Source organism: Nothobranchius furzeri, chromosome 14 (genome assembly GCF_043380555.1).
Source record: "Nothobranchius furzeri strain GRZ-AD chromosome 14, NfurGRZ-RIMD1, whole genome shotgun sequence".
In the NCBI taxonomy this organism is placed as follows: Eukaryota; Metazoa; Chordata; class Actinopteri; order Cyprinodontiformes; family Nothobranchiidae; genus Nothobranchius; species Nothobranchius furzeri.
In genome coordinates, this window is record NC_091754.1 from 10672463 (window position 1) to 10690057 (window position 17595).

Consider the following 17595-nt stretch of genomic DNA (forward strand, 5'->3'; position numbering starts at 1 on the left):
GAATGAAAATAAAGTGACTTATTTCAGATTATTGTGAAAAAAGCTGACTTTTTTATGCCAAGCATCAGAGGCAAAGAGACTTTTTAAATTTTTTTTTACTAAATCTGGAAAAATTAGAACAATGTCCAATAACAAATGCATTTGTGTGCATGTGGGCGGGTGTGTTTAGTGTGCTCCCTCTAAATGTCTGAGCCAATCAGAGAACTTGATTGTCCCGCCTATTTTAGGCAACAGGGGGGGGGGGGGGGTGTCAGAAATAGGCTGTAAAAGACAAAAAGAAAACATTTCTGTTCAAAAACTAAAGGCTGTTTTTAAGAAGTTCTTGAACAGCAAGCAACAGTGTGTTTCTAAAACGTCAGTGTTCGAAGATTTGACGATGAGCTGCATTACTTGTGTGTCCACGTCTCCTTATTTCTATGGCTTCGGCACAGCTCTGTAGTGGAATACATTTTTACTATGACCAATAAGATGTGATATTCCATACAAATATGAAATATCAATCTGACTGATCTTTGAATGTTTAATCAGAAGATTCTAGTTAATTTTACTTATTCAGGGACCCTAAACACACTTCGTATTAATTCAGAAAGAGTCAGGTATATAGTATATCAAATTAATTTAATTCTTTTTTCTAATCTAATGATTATACATGACAAGATATGAATAAGGAGATGTGGTGTGGTGGATGTGAGGTGATGTAATGGAAGCTAAGTCAACCAAGCCTGGATGGTATGTTTAGACATGAATTATACACACACACACACACACACGCACACACACGCACGCGCGCGCGCACACACACACACACACACACACACACACACACGCAACAGAACTGGTGTGACTTGAAACAGAGAACCGAGGGAGAGCTGATGGAAAACTGGGTGTGATTCTAATTGGATTATCAGATTTATAGGTGTTGTTTACCAACACATTCTGACACCCGAAGCGGCTAAATTTGACGAAGGGTGACCAAGCTTTTTTTTCCACATCGGGAGGCAACGCAATGTGCCAGAGCGTCACTTTCCGACGCTCGCGGTAAAACAGAGATTTTAACAAATTATGACCTTTACCCTCTTGTTATTTTATCTTACCCTCACCCCATCCTAACCGTAACCCACTTGCGCATAAAAAACTTTGTTTCTAGTTGTATCGTTCCTCTCAAACACAGTTAATGGAAATTGAGAACGAGTAGCTGGGTTAAGGCTAGGATGGGGACGAGGGGAAAGTTAAATTGCTAGAGGTTAGAGGTTAAATACCAGTAAAATGACCGGTTTACCACGGGTGTTGGAAAGCGGCGCTCTGGCACAATGCATCACCTCCCGACGTGTTGGGGCTCCCAACGCATCGGAAACAAATGCTTGGTCACCCTTTGTCAGATTTAGCCGCTTCGGGTGTGAGAGTGTGTTGTGTTTACGGTCTCATTCTTCTGTTATTATGTTTGCTCAATGGTATGACGTTCTGAACACTGGCACTTTATGTATGGTAGGGTGTCCTGATGTCCATAATAAATATTGGTCTGTGTGTTTATGTTCAGGGTCCCATCTCCTTGAGCGCCGTTATGGCTGCTCTCGCAGTCTGCCTGTATCTGTCCTGTCTATATGTGTGTGTGTAATCTTGGTCAGGCTGTTCTGTGGAGTCAAGTTCCTATGCTCTGGATCGCTGGAGCGCTGGCAATAAAATTATTTCTGATTCTGATTCTGATTCCTTGTCTGCTTATTTTCATGCCCTTCTTACAGGACTGAGACATTAGACTGTTATGTGATTATTTCACAGTAAATTCTTAAAAGTTGCACCTTTGAAGAGAGAGAGAGACTAGGCTGATGATGTTCTGATACCTATTTTCTAAGGCCCCACCTCCTCTTCAGCAGCGGGAGTGGGATCAACCAGAGCTGCTGTAAAAAGGGTCATTTAAGGCCACGCTTGGAGAGTCTGGCCTGCAGCCAGAGGACGTTTTATAAAAACTGGCACAATATCAAGTCACAACAATGAGAGTGCGGCGGTGTGAGGGGAATCGGTCCTGTTTTTATCCTGGTGCATCAGTTGGAGGCTGTCTCAGGTCTAAGTCTTCTCTGACAGCCAACCCGGGGCTCTCACGCTGCTTTTAACTCAGCAGACCATGAAATTCAGCTTCAGAGGAGAAAATATATCACAGGACACTCAGACAGCAAACTGTCAAACTGAAGGGCCTCTAAAAGCTGCTCCTAACGCGAGTCCTGCTGCAGCAAATCAGGAGCCAGCAGCGTTGGGTTTTAACTGAAAGCCAGACTTCGGAGTGTGCGGGGTCGTCCAAGGACACGCTGCCATGTTCAATACCCGACAATGTCTTCTACTGACCTTAACCACACAGTCACTGGCTAACCAGATCTGTGGCAAAGTTTTGACAAAGAAACGAAAATAAAGACGGAATGAGTCCAAAGGCTGGTTTCCACTTTCAATGTTTCATGATTTTTGTTGATCAGCAAACGTCTTCTGAGGACTTTTGTCTGTTTGCAAATCATCTCATGAAACACAGGACAGATCTGAATGCAACTCCTCAAAATCAATCACTAGATATTTGTCTGAAACTGATTAACTGTGGCAGCCATGTTGAACTAAGTTAATCAACAATAGCAAACGGGGAAAAGGCTCCATCTCAGTTACCTTTATAGATATTCTGCTACAATTTCCAGTAGCTGAGAGCCATTTAGACATTGGACACAAAGAAAACTTGCAGTAATACACACATTGTACTTAACTGTTGTATTTTGCACAGTTTTAACCTGACATACATGTTTTTAGTCAGCAAAGTATGTACCAGTGCTACAAACTCCACCGCATGCATGATCATTTGAATTTCAGATGTTTTCATGTATGTTGGCAGGTGAGATGCGTTTCTTTTGAAATAAGAAGGGATTGAAAATTTTTTAATATTATAACTATTAAATAAATGGTTCATTTGCATGGAAATGAACGTGTTTGAGCTTTTTTTTTCTCTTTGATTCAACCTCTTAAGGAACGGATCTAGTAAAGAAATTTAACCTGCTAAATCCCTTCAGTGTTTTTGTGCGACGGCCTTGTGTCTCCGTCTGATCCATTTATTATTTATCTTGCAGTAAAGTCACGCTCTGTAAAAGATGGAATATCTGTCGGTCTGAGTTAAGCTGCGCTTGGAGGAAAAGTGAAATAAATCTCTTTGACCAACAGACGTTTTTACAGTGTATGGGGTTTGGAAAGGCCTACAGTTGTTTCTGTATCTGTAGATGTGAATGTGCGTGTATTTGTGTGTGCATGTGTACGTGTGTATGTATATATGTGCATGTGTATGTGTGTGTACGTTTGTGCATGTCTGAAAGGCCATGTGGATGTTTTAGCATTTGAACTGACGATAGATTTTAGCTGATTGTTGTTTTTTTTAACAACAAATCTCTCTAAAAATGAGAACTGATATTTTGATGTATTAATAAAAATTAACTGATGATAGATGTGGTTAGCAACCCCATATGACCTGGTTTTTGATATATTTTCATGTTTTCCTCATGTCACACCTGCTCTGTATCAGTCAGATCAGCTGTTCTTCAGTAATCAGCCTCCCAGCTGTTAAATACTCCTCAGTTTCTCAAGCTGGTCTTTGTATCAGGCGGAAAGGAGGACGATGGTTCACACTCTTGGTCAGCTGAACGTGAGACTGGATCTTGTTCATTTATTAAGACAAAATTCAAGGAGTGACTGTTTTCAGATTTTATTTCGGTTTTTGAGAGAGACAATGGTGTTTGGGAGACTTTGAGTTTTTTTTTCTCTTTCCCTGTTTGGTTTTGTTTTGAGGCTGCTGTTCCAGACCACACTCCACACTAGTTGGTGGCGGTAATGCACCATTGGTTGTTTGCCAACCGCCATTAAACCTCCAAAAGAAGAAGAAGAAGAAGCTGGTCTTTGTCAAATTCTCCACAGGTGGGACCTTTGTGTGGTCCCTCGTGAACGTTATGGGTTGTTGCACATCCAACACTCCTTGTTTGAAGCGTAGAATACCGGAAATCTGCATTGCTAGAGAAATCGAGATAGGGCTAAACACCTGCCATCATTTTCTAGGTCCAAATGTCTTTTGTTTGTTTGTTAGTTTGTTTGTTTTGATGTCAAATGGGACTCTGGTTTATCCTAAAGTTGAGGCGGTAGCAGCTGGCTGTTTCTCCTTTACTGATATTTCTTTTTATTTGTTTTGTTTTCTTTTTAGAGTTAGGATTACCCTACAACATATTTAAATATATTAGAATGTTGTTAGGAGACATGAAAAAATGTGTTTTAAGCTGATTTGTTTTCCAAATGTGCTGCTTTAAAGGATTAAAAGAACTAAAAGGCAGAGAACCTGAACTCAACTCTTTTTAGAAGACCGTTAAAGGACAATTTCAGTGAATTGTCAACAGAACCTAACAAATAACTAATTAAAACACATTTTAAATGCTTTCCTTTTATTGTGAAAGTCATCTATCCCTATATTGGTGACCTATTTAAATCCTACATCAGCCACTTGCCCTTGTAATCTCGTCTCGTCTCGTCTTCCTCCGCTTATCCGGGTCCGGGTCGCGGGGGCAGCATCCCAACTAGGGAGCTCCAGGCCGTCCTCTCCCCGGCCTTGTCCACCAGCTCCTCCGGCAGGACCCCAAGGCGTTCCCGGACCAGATTGGAGATGTAACCTCTCCAACGTGTCCTGGGTCGACCCGGGGGCCTTCTGCCGGCAGGACATGCCCGAAACACCTCCCCGGGGAGGCGTCCAGGAGGCATCCTGACCAGATGCCCAAACCACCTCAACTGGCTCCTTTCGATCCGGAGGAGCAGCGGTTCTACTCCGAGTCCCTCCCGAATGTCCGAGCTCCTCACCCTATCTCTAAGGCTGAGCCAGGCCACCCTACGGAGGAAACTCATTTCGGCCGCTTGTATCCGCGATCTCGTTCTTTCGGTCATTACCCAAAGCTCATGACCATAGGTGAGGATTGGGACGTAGATCGACCGGTAAATCGAGAGCCTGGCTTTCTGGCTCAGCTCCCTCTTCCCCACGACAGATCGGCTCAGCGTCCCTTGTAATCTGAAATCCTTTTCCCAAAAGGAACATTCCCATAATGAACATCCGTCCTGTAGTTCCAGCACAACTGGTAGACCCATTTTGGAAGAATTATTTATCATTTGCCCCAGGCTTCCCTAACTTTTTTCCATGACTCATGTACAACCCTAGTGTTTTCATCCTGGTGTTCCTGGTTTTCCTGTTTGGGCACCTTTCATACCACGGTGATGCTTTTGTGAAACACTGTTTAAAGTTAAACAGGTTGCTGGTTGGCACCTTACTGCAGCTTGATAATTCAGTTCAGTTAATTCATATCACAGGAGTCATAAGCGCTTTAGAAAGTCCATTGCATTTAGTTCATTATGCCAATTTGTTAAAAGTTTCCTATGTAAGGAAACCCAGTAGACTGCATCGAGTCACTGACTAGGCTGACCTGAAAGTGTTCTGCATACTAAGCAAGCATGTAGCGACAGTGGAGAGGAAAACTCACTTTTAACAAGAAAAAACCTCCCAACAGAACCTAGATCAGTATGATCAGCCATCTACCATGACCATGGGCTTCTGAGGAGATGGAACACACACACACACACACACACACAATAAGCAAATGAACTAGTATTAGTACATTCTATGTGGTCGTTGATCATTAAAGGAGCATGGGGCAGGAATTGTCCAAAAACAAAAAGTACATGTTCATTCTTGTGAAGCTTATGGGTGATGAAGCATTTTAAACTAAAAAGAATGATGAAACCAGTTCATCATTCCATTTTGTTAATCACGCTGTGTGCTGCAAAATGCAAAACATTCCTGATCCGAATTTCCCGCGCTGTTTTACGGATATGACGTTAATTGACGCTTCAAGCGCGTTCTCGACAAGGTTCAAACCCAGAAAAACACTTGCTAGGTGGCGGTAATGCATCTTTCACTACTAGCCACGTTAAAACCTCAAACAGAAGAGGAAGAACCCTGGAAATGGATTCTACAACTAGCAAACGACCAAGCGCAACTCAAAGCCCACTAAAGTGGCACAAAGAAGAAGGTTTTATCAGCGGCATCTCGAGAGTCAAAAAGAAAATATGATAAAAGTCAGTCAGGGACCCGAATATCTATTGGTTACGCTCTGGAAGAATGGAGGCTGCTTCAACTGGATTTGGGCCTGAAAAAGGATGCGGACATGGCACATTTTCTAGTGACCAGGTAAGTGTTGGTCTCCTTATTTCTGCTGTAGGTTTCAGTAACGAGTAGGTAAACATATCAGAGCTGTATCTGCACAATTTGAGAAAATAAAATAAAACTTATGGATTTAGATAATGCTGATTTAGGTAATCTAACAAATCTTTGTGCAGATGAACAAGAAACTTATCTAAGCTACCAGTGTTTAGCATATGGCTTCCTGATCAGTTTAAAAAAGCTAAAAGCAACTAAGGTGTAATCAGATCACTTCTACGTTTTGTGGACGACACACCGCATGTGTTTGGAGATAAATGGATGCTCCGTTTATTCTGACGAGAAAAGTAAACAGAGCTTGATTTGATTATACCGCTCAGCCGGAGAGAGCTAGCGTGTGTTAGCATGTTAGCTGTGATCACGCTTCAGTTTGTATGTAACACAGAAGAGAACGGACATTTTCCAAACCAAAGATGAGTCTTTAGAATTATGTCATATTTGATCTACAGTCCAACCTCTAAGCAGGACTGTTACTTCAGTAGATAATGTTATTCGTGGGGTTTTTGTAACAGAACCCCATCAGAATATATTTTCCTAGCGCTATTGCTGTGCTACATAACAATAAATAAGTCAGCCATAACAACACGTTTGACTAAAAGTAAAGTTGTGCAGAAGTTTGTGTTTATTTTTCTAAATTTGTCCAGTTGAATGTAGGTCAGAATAAAATATGTTTGTGAAAATGATAAAAATTTTTATGACTGACATGCATTTTCATATTACTAGTTGTGCCACAGGTAAAGATGCTTAGCCATTATTGATCTATGTAAACAGAAGGTGTAGAGTCTCAACCAACTTGTTGACATTTTTGCTTAAAAATGTGTTTTCCAGCTACCAGAAGAAGCAGGCTCCTGAAACTGCAATTCAGGGAGGTAATGTGCAGTCAACCTCAACACCCAGTAAGAGAACAGCAGCTAAAATGTTGCATCGATTATCTCCAACTGAACCTGTGTCTGAGGGGTTAGTATCTTTTCTGTAAAACAAATATTCACGTTTTTGTGCTATGATATTTCATATATTAAATTACACCTTGCATATCCACACTTGGTTCAGAACTAACATCACACCACCAAACACTTCTGACATTATCTTTACAGGGAAGATTTTCTAATGGCTGGTGTTGAGGCCTTAGCTGATGACCTAGATTTGGATCCTTTTGAAGAAAGGTATGTTCATGAGAAGTCTTGCCATATACGCAGGAAATTACTGCTGTAATAGGTGTAAAAAAGATAAAAACACAATAGTTCAGCAAATATAGGTCATTATATATATTTATTTATGTTGTGAAGTGTCAATTCACAGCAGATTGTTGTTATTTGCAGAAAGAATTAATGACAGATGTATTAGGCTCCACATTTATCTCTTTAGAATCAGTACCATTTCAGGTAAGTTCCAGTATTTATCTTTACGTACAACAAATATTATTGTGTTGTCTGTAGTTTCAAATCCATGGATCTAGCTACGGATGCAGTCCAAATTGATGAGGACCAAGCAAACAACTTACTCAACAGTGTGTGAGTTGCAATGTCTTCTTATCTAGGGGTGGGCAATATAAACGATATAAGGTAGAAATGATATAAAATTGGGTAATTTTACGGCCCCCAGCTCGTCTAGGAGATGATGTTAAAGGGGGCGTAAAGAAAGATATGTGAATTACTGGACAAAACCAAGATTTACTCTCTTAGAGGAGTTTATTAACTAAAAAACACTGCTTTATGCTGGCTAAGACAAAATGAATACAAAACCAAAAGGACGTCCCACTGGGGAATTAACAATACTAAACAGAAGGATCATCCAATACTGGGTAAATAACAATACTATTAATAAACACAAAACGCCGGTGCTAATCCGGGAAAGTAAAGGGATGAGACAAACACAAAAGGCTACACCAAAAGGGTGAGCTGAACTCTTTAACGAGTATTCTAATGGAGACAAAAACGAGCTCTGGCTACTAGGAAGTGTACCACACAGGTAAGCAAAACGAAGACTTTAACGTCTGGTTTGCTAGGAGGGAAAAAGAGGAACACTCGCTTTAACACCAGGCCTCTGCTAAGCTTCCCTCCTCGAATGACAGAGGGAGCTGCCTTTTATAGGAAGCTCCCTGACTGAGAAGATTAGCGACACCTGGCTCAGCTAGAGCCAGGTGAACAGGTAGGAGCTCTGAGGCCACCTTGTGGCCACAAAACAGACAACGTCTGTAACAGGTAATGATAGTTTTGGGCTATATCGCAATACGGCGATATTGTGATAACACATGACGTCACTAAGATGTGCACCCTGCTGACAATGGGACAACAGAATGGCAGTGACTGCAAGCATGGAGTGGGCGGAGGAGGAGGCCTATATGCCTCAAGTGGCATATATTTGCCACATGAGGATATCTAAAAGCATGTCAATTTGACATCTATAAACAGATGAAAAAATATATCGCAATATATATCGTTACTGCACATGCTTCAGATTATATCGCAATATAGATGTGAGGCCATATTGCCCAGTCCTATTCTTATCTACACTCTTTTTTTAAACTCCAAAGTCTTAAAACAATATATTAATTCTACTTTTATTTATTGTTTTCATAACAGAATAGAACTGTTATGAAAACTTTGTCAGGCTGACGAAGTTTGCAGCCGCAAACAAAACGTTGCAGGTAAATAAAACCCTTCTATGTTTTAAAAAGAACTAAAAGATGGAATTGTTGTTTTATCCTTGTTCACAGGCTGGGATCCTAAAGGGAATTTCCATCCTACTTGTGTGGCTGAATGACATCTTCAACCAATTTTGGTACATTTGCCAGAAAGCACAACATCGTGATATGTTTATTGTAAGTATTGTGACATCTTTTGGACAACAAGACAACAATGCACATTGACATAATTACCTTTCTTTTCATAACAGTGCCAGCTCTCGTGTTTCTGTTGGTGAGCGCTTCTGTCACATGTAAAGTTTTCCAATAAAACTTATTTTTCTGTTAGGACATGTGGGTGGGTGTGCTTCACCATGTCACAGGGAAGTATGAATGGACCCGTGGCAAATGTGACCATGGACCACTTGATGCAACGACCAGTGATAAAGAGCTCATGGTGCCATGATCTCCACCACACGAGGCTCTTCAACGAATCATGTTCAACAGACGCTGGTTGAAGGATGTCACCAATCTGACCTTTAGGTATATTAATAACATTTTCATAAGCAAAAAAGCTAAAGTGTCAATATCAAAGCTGAAAATGTACATATAGAAATGACAATTGTGGGTGAAAAGGCAATCAAAAGTGTGATTCCTAATAATCTATAAAGTTGTAGCTTTTGTTTTTTTACAGGTCAACTTCAGAACTGTTGAGTTTCCAGAATTGCATTCTCATGTAATCTATGTATGATCTAATGCTGCTGTTCTCCTCTCTCCATAAAGGCCCCAGCTACGTGAAGCATCAAAAGACAGGAATGACTTCTTTCATGCACACAGATTTATTAGAAATTAAGAAAAAATACTATGTACAAATGCAAATAACAGAACTTTTTTGTACATAAATAAAAATAAATATATTGCACAAACTGTTTGTTTATTTTTGGGTGAAAATGCTGTCTTCAGCTAAAGTTATTTTGAGGTATTGTGCTGTTTTGGAACTACTGTAGTTGTAGATAAACGGTTTGGATTTTTGGGTTAGGGTGCCCTCAGTCAGGAAGACGGTGTCCTGGCGTCTCTTGCCGAAACTCCAGGATATCCAGCATCACCCCTGGGTCACCACTCTCTCGAGAATATAATCTCTCTCCTCCTAGCTCAGGTGTTGTAAAGTTGTCTAGAAATTAAAGAGCATATGTTTACATGACTAGATTCATATCTCCAGTGAGTGATGTTTTCGTTTTTGGCATCTCTATTATTTTATTTTATTTTTTTACACAAATGGCTACAACCAACCTGCATCTCAGCTATACTGGCAGCTCTCAGCTGTGCAAGCCGGTCTCGGTCCTCTTCTCTGAAAGCTGTTCGCTGCCTACCCCGGCGCCCTGGTCCTCTTGAAGGAGCTCTGGACCTCAACCTGCTGCCCTCACCCCTTGAGCGTGTCCTTCCCCGACCCTCGGAGCGACCTTTTCCTCTCCCCTTTAGCCCCTGGTCTCAGACTTTCCCAAGACACATCAAAGTCTGTGGCAGGCTCGGGCACACTCCATCCGAACTGTCTTCCATCACTGCTTCCAATATGAATTCCTGAAAATCAATGACAGTAATGATAAAAATGACTATTACCCTGTAGGTCTTGTTGATATTATGATTTTATTTTGATGCATTTTTGAACTAAACATTGATATTTATGTTCTTATTTACATTGTTGTGATGCCTGTCCTGTAATGAAATTGGTTTCACAAATTATGTCAGTGACTTGAAATTGGATGTTCTTACATGATGTATAAACAATAACATTAGCTTGTTAGTAAGTTTAGTGCAAAATAATAACTGTAATTGGTCTAAAAACATCAGAAATCACCTGCAGCCACAAAGCCTTATGCTGGTAAAGTAGCATCATGTTACTGTCTTGCTAACCAGTCACAAAACTGGCTTATGAATATTTCATAGGAAGCAGCACTTGCTTTACATCACGAGTGTCATGGCTAAATTAAAATGCTAATGTTGTCATGGAACTTTACAAATATTAGACTAAAGTAACAATGTTACTTACTTCATCGCTCGACACGGTGCCTTGTTCGAGCCGCGCTCTGGCCGTACATCACTGTAACTTTTTTTTTTCTAGTGAAGAGTTTGTGCGCGCTCTCGTGCCGGGCTGCAGTTACTCACAGCGCCGAGTGCGTCGCTAATGAGTTTCGTTTCTTCATCCTGCCCCATGCTCCTTTAAGTGTTGCTTTTGAAGACTGACCCTGATATTTCATCCAGACTGCTGTGTGTGTCCTCGCGCTGTGCAGCTCAAGGCAAGGCAGCGCTGTGTGTGTGTGTGTGTGTGTACGCTCCTCACAGCAGTGAGAAAGAGAGAGAGAGAGAGCTGCCACAGCATCAGTCAATGTCGACGTAAAAACTGTCAATATTGAGAATGATAATGAATCCTGCATGCGGGAAGCCCCTACTGGTTGATTCTATCTGCCAATCGGATGCTCCCCCAATGGTAGGCGTGTATTTCAGCTGGCCAATCAGTTGGCGCTGGATGTGTTGGACCAGTTCAGTCTGAAGCAAACCCCATTGGTATGAGGGCGAAAAACCCACCAGTTGAGCACCTACAAATATTATATATATATATATATATATATATATATATATATATATATATATATATATATATATATATAGATAGATAGATAGATAGATAGATAGATAGATAGATAGATAGATATAAGGCTATTTTGTTATTTTTTGGCTTTTTTTCTCTATTTAAAAAATGTATATGCAAGTGATCAAGTATGGTCACTCACCTTAAAACATTCTAGTTTTGTCACGTAAAGTCTGACTTTCTGTAACCTGTTCACGTACTTGGATTATTCTACTGTGGTCTCTAGACCACCAAAAAGGGGTGGGGTTTTCCACACCTGTTTCAATCAAAATATTATGTCTAAATTCCCTAATTTTTGGTCTGAAACCAGATTTGTTAAGCGTTTTTAGGCCTTCCTCTTCCGTACACTGTGAGGACTCTGTTCGCCGTATCATTCCTCCATCAGAACCGTTGGTTTAGGTTTCAGGTGGCATTTGTGGGTGACAAAGCAGAGCTCAAGCTTAGCTCTTAGCAAAGGTCATTCCCTCAGACATGAAGTTTGAGTCTAACCACGAGCATGAAGTGCTTTTATTACAGCGCCCGTGTGTTTACTTCATGGTCGTCAGTGAAGGAGAATGTTCTCTTGTTCTGCGCTGACGAGGTGTGTGTGCGTCAGAGGCCGGCTCAGGCACTTCTCAGTTGTGAAGCGTTTCACCAGGATTAGGAAAATGTCAAACAATGTAAAACTATCCTTATAAGATAATTATCAGCTGATGGAGAAGAAAATAAGATCAAAGGCAAATTCTTAAAGTTCCGAGTTTCCTAAAGTTCCGACGTGAAATCCTGCCTTTTTATCTGGTTCTAAAATATTCTGTTTGTTTTTAAAAAGTGATTTTACTTCAGTTTCAAATATACATTTTGATCTAACTGAATTGTATTGATTTAAAACTGGGACCAGATTCAGCTCCAAGGAACTTCATAGAGAAAATAACTCTTAGAAAAAATTGACCTAATGTCCAATAACCCACATTTAATTTTTCTAGTTTTCTGCTCAGTTGAGTTTGTTCTAATATTTATGAGATGTCCATGATTTGCTTTATTAAGCCTGATATTTAATCTGTGTGATTTTGGCCGTGGGCAGGACACTGTCTCTATGGGGTAGTGGGTGGGTAACAGTACAGAAGCTGCAGAGGGGTGGGTTAAACTACGACTCTGCTTCCTGGTCTGGACCCTGGGTTGTCATGGAGGACTAATAAAACTGGCCATGTTCCTAGAAAGAAGAGCTTCTCCATCCAAAGAGGGATGGATGCCGTCTCTCCGCATCAGACCAGGTTTTCCCCAAAAAGATTTCCAATTATCAATGTAGCCCACGTTGTTTTCAGGACACCACCTTGACAACCAGCGGTTGAAGGACAGCATGCGGCTAAACATGTCGTCACTGGTCCGATCAGGCAGGGGGCCAGAGAAAATTACGGAGTCCGACATTGTTTTGGCAAACTTACACCGAAGCAACATTATTTTTAGTGACCTCCGATTGGCGGTTGTCGTTACCGCCAGCGTGAATAACAATCTTACTGTATTTACGCTTATCCTTAGCCAGCAGTTTCAGATAAGATTTAATGTCACCCGCTCTGGCCCCAGGTAAACATTTAACTATGGTTGCTGGAGTCTCTAATGCCACGTTTCTGACTATGGAGCTGCCAATGATCAGAGTCAGCTTGTCAGTGGGTGCGTCACTGAGTGGGTTGGTGGTGTCCCACCGGCTGGGTTCATGCTTCCTATGTACCGTCACCCAGCTGGCCTGAGGTCCAGGCTGCTCGAGCTCTGCTGGAGGACCGTTACGGGGCGGTTCTGATCTAGTTAGCCCCGCGCTAGCTAAGTAGCTACGGCTATCTATGGGTTTTTCAATGGCGCGGAGCTGCATTTAAAAACATTTTGCCTTTTATTTATTCAATCAACCATCAGTCTGTCAGCCTTATTCAATGTATTTTCAGAACAGTATTTTTTTTTTTGTTTTGGCTTCTTGGTTTTTGTTGCACAGCAGCATGAGGTGTGCACATTTATTTTAAGTTTGGGATTGCTGTGCTTTCAGAATTTGTGGGGATTTCCCTCTTTGCCTAAAATGGGGTGTGTGACTTCTCGCAGACATACCAGAGCATCACAGCGCTTAACCCCGTCGACCGGTTCGACTAAGTATTATTGCATGCCAATTTGGTATTGATGGGTTCAGTGGAAGGTTTCCAGCTGGGATGTTTAGATTCATTACTGAAGGAGTGGTTTCGGCTCAGCGATGTAGAAAAGGGACACCAGAGCTTTTACAGTCATGCACGCAAACAGTCATTTCTCACAGATCAGACATTACACTTTAGAGTTCACGCTCCCCTTTAAAAGCCTCAACCAGTGAGAGCATTTATTGGAATAAAAGTAATGAAAATTAATTACAATTGCTCTGAAACCTAATAATATAATGAGCAGAATTATTATTCCTATTATTTTTTGCCTGGAGCGTTCCTCTACCAGGGTGGTTTCTGCATTTCTGGCACTCCTTCGGAATCCTTGAGCCCGTCGTAAGCTGTATTATGAAGAATTTCTCAATTATAAACATGAAAAGCATCCAGAAGTAACTCCCTCTGGCTTTTATCAAAACATTCATTAGGAGTTACAGCTTAAAGGTTTCCATTTTGGGTTGGTATTGATATCATGGTGTAATGACATGCCCTGGAGCTCCACATTAAGCAGGAACAGGTGAGAGAAGGACACAGACGTTGGGCAAAAGCAGAATTTAGGTTTCAATCAAAACGCTCCTAAGACGACAGCCCCAAGTGCTTTGGTCTAAACAAGGAAGAAATGCACAAAAATACAAACCATTAGACTTATGACACAACCACGAATGGAACCAAGAAACTAAAATCAAACACAACAAGCACCCTCTTGTGGCCGGCTGCAGTATGAGTTGTAAGCCCCGCCCCTCCATGCTTCTTACCCTACTGCTGTTTGTTCATGTATACATTTTTCTTAGAAACACGTTTATGTCTGTAATTAGTTATTTGAGGCTTCTAGACACCATGATTGTGTACAGCATCACATCCCAACTGTGATCACTGAATAGGAGTGGAAACAGAGATGCTTTTATAGGTTTGTTGATTCCCAAACATTTCCAATAATTCACACTCGCTCTTGTTTGGGGAAAAAAACGGTCTTTTTTAGAAGTTTAGCTTAGCCTCAGACATGAGATGAGCCACTGCTACTCTCCATAGAAGTTCGCTGAGGTGACTTGGGCGTCTGATTAACCTTTCTTCAGAAGTTTTCAAGGCACTGGAGGAGATCCTGGAGCTGACTTGCTTGCTGGAGGGATTACAAATTCTCTCTGGTTTGAGGACATCTTAGGATCCCCCTGAGGTTTGCTGAATCTCACTCTGACAGATGAAGCCTTCAGTGATCTTTTAGTGTGATTGTACCAGGGCTCTCCGCAGCTTTTTGCCATAACCAAACCACCATCGTTGTTCCCCCGGTTGTAATCACAGGCAGATGGTTGCTGGCTCTCCATCTGGATGGGGCTTTCCCATCGCAAACAAATGTGGTCTGCTCGTAAAGAGAGGTGTGATGTAAGCTGTTTGAAAATAAATAACTCTCAGGGACTTCTGTGAGATTTTTTTTCTCTTACTGAATGTTAGTTGGATGTGTAATCACATCACTGATGGGCTAAATATTGTTGGATGGATCTGTAACCTTTTAAGCTGCTATATTTGCAAACTTAAGATGGTCTAAAAGAGCAGCCAGCAGGCCAGTTCAACCACTAAAACACAGGAGAAACCTAATATAAATGTGGGGCTTGTTATGTTTTTAAAAAGTGGTTGGATGGGGAAGCTTATCGCTCAGTTGGAGTTGCTCAAACAACTGTAGAGCCAAGAGTCAAACGGCTCTTAGAGGCACATCGGCTGTTTCCCAAAGGCCTGCGGGAGATTCGTGGATTTCATCCCAGGCTTGTAAATTAAACTCAGAGTGAATTAAAAGAAAATGCCACGTTGATACGAGTGGGCCAAACATAATCAAACTATGTTGTTTCATCATATTTGTCAGGGCAATATGTCTGCAGAGTGATTTAAGCAGACACCCATTAAAATAACTTGGAAGGGAGACCTGGTTTCTGCAAAACTGATTGAACTGTCAGACAGAAAATGGAGAAACTCATGGAGTGTTTTCACCATCAAACTTTCCAGCTCTGCTTATAGCGCTCCTAATACTACTTATTGTTCTCCTCCATCGCAGGCGCAGCTGTTGGTGTTCCTCCTCCTTTATCTTAATGAACCTTTCTTTTCCTTTATCAGAAAATGACTTTCCTCCCTAAAAGTGTCCATGATAGTCCGTATAGAGGTCAAAGTTGGTCAACCTTCCCCCATAAAGAAAACTATCATCACTTTTTTATTCTTCTATTCTTTCGCCCACTCTGATTCTTTTTCTGACTCATGACCATAAATCTCCCTCTCTGTCTAAGAGGTTCCTGGGCGTTTGTCCAGGATATTTATGAAATATTTCTGCTCATTCACACTATGACTCAATCTCCCTGTCAAAGTAAATCAGCTCTTTATATTAATAGTGTTTCACATGATCAATTGACTCCATACATCACTTTAAAGAGTGATGTTGTAGGTAAATCTAAGCATCTCTTATGTGATGTTGAGGGTTTCTGGTATGTAAACACAAGCTTCTACTGAGCTGTGCAACGTTGGAAAACTCAACATTCACTTTCTGTTTCCCACTGTTTTAGGTTTAACTGTTATACTGTAAATCATCTAATATTGGCCTGTATTCTATTAACGGCCGGGTATCATATTTTGGCCGGTGTCGGAGTCGGCGGAGGTGAATAATGGCCGGTTTTTTATTGTGGCTGGGTGGAATGTGGTAACAAGCAAGTACGGGGGGCAGTTGTGTCATCCGTCTCACTTTTGATTTGCCAGTGATAGACCGCGAGGGTAACTTTAACCGTGCGAGACGAAGAAGAGGCGAAAATTTGATATCAAGTTCAAAGAGAACGTGCTGATTATGCTGTAGAACACTCTGGGGAGCAGTAGCAGGGGTTGTATGAACTAGTCGACTTCACTATAGTGACTTTTTATGCCTGTCGTCGACTAGTCGCTGTCACGTGATAACCGGCAAGATGCAGTCCTCGGAAAAGACAGCAGCCTGCTGTCAGCAGGTGACAAGCTCCTGCACGTTGGGAGGCAACGCGCTGTGCCAGAGCGTCGGTACTGACACCCGCCGTAAAACGGACATTTAACCAAATTGTGACGTTTACCCTCTTGCAATTTAACCTTCCCCTCACCCCCATCCTAACCTTAACCAGCTTGCGAATGCAAAGCTCTGATTGTTGACACACTCCAGACATCTGCGTCCTGAACACGGCCACAGTAACATTATCAAATCAGGTGTCGCCACCTCAAAAACTAATTTAACACGCGATCGTTCATGTCAACTCATTTCCTGTTATGTTTTCTGTCTTTTATTCTTTTATTTGTGCCTGATGCGTTTCGCTGCTGTGGATCGGGGCGCATCACCAGTTTTGTCCTCGGTGACGCACCTAACTGATGTGGCAGGCAAGCAGCGAGCAATCCGTTGTTTTTGCAGTCGGTAGATCTTTTAGAACTGCAGTTCTATGGCGTTTAAAGCGTGCCACAACCCGTGCACGCGCATTGGGTCCACAGCGCGCGTGTGAACGGGAATCGCGAGCGCAAATATACATGGCAGCGCGCGTGTGAACGGGACTCGCGAGCGGAAATATACATGGCGAGAGGTCATTTGTGCACTGAGAGGGAGCAAACTGTGTCTGTGAGCGCACAAGGATGTGCACAAGTGACAAACCTGCGTGCGCGCGTTGTCAACGAGCACACGGCAGAGGAAAACGTGCGCGCGCGGCAGCCTCTCTGCGCGCTCGGTTTCTGACTCCTGCTCGCTCGGCTGTAAGGGCTTTTGGCACTCTGGAGGCGTGGCCTGTGGCAGATCTTCTCTGTCCTCTGATTGGTTAGTTTACCCCGCACTTTACCCTCTACCTATCTATATAAAAAAAAGTCTGATATTCAGTAGTTGCTGGCATAGCTCAGCTGGGAGAGCCGGTGACTCTCCCCTCGGAGGATCCAGGTTCGAGTC

General features: G+C 41.9%; 1 pseudogene; it reads right to left on the reverse strand.

The window, feature by feature from the left end:
* Positions 1-12541: 12541 nt before the first annotated feature.
* On the reverse strand, positions 12542-13375 carry LOC139062727 (uncharacterized; annotated as a pseudogene).
* Positions 13376-17595: the final 4220 nt, after the last annotated feature.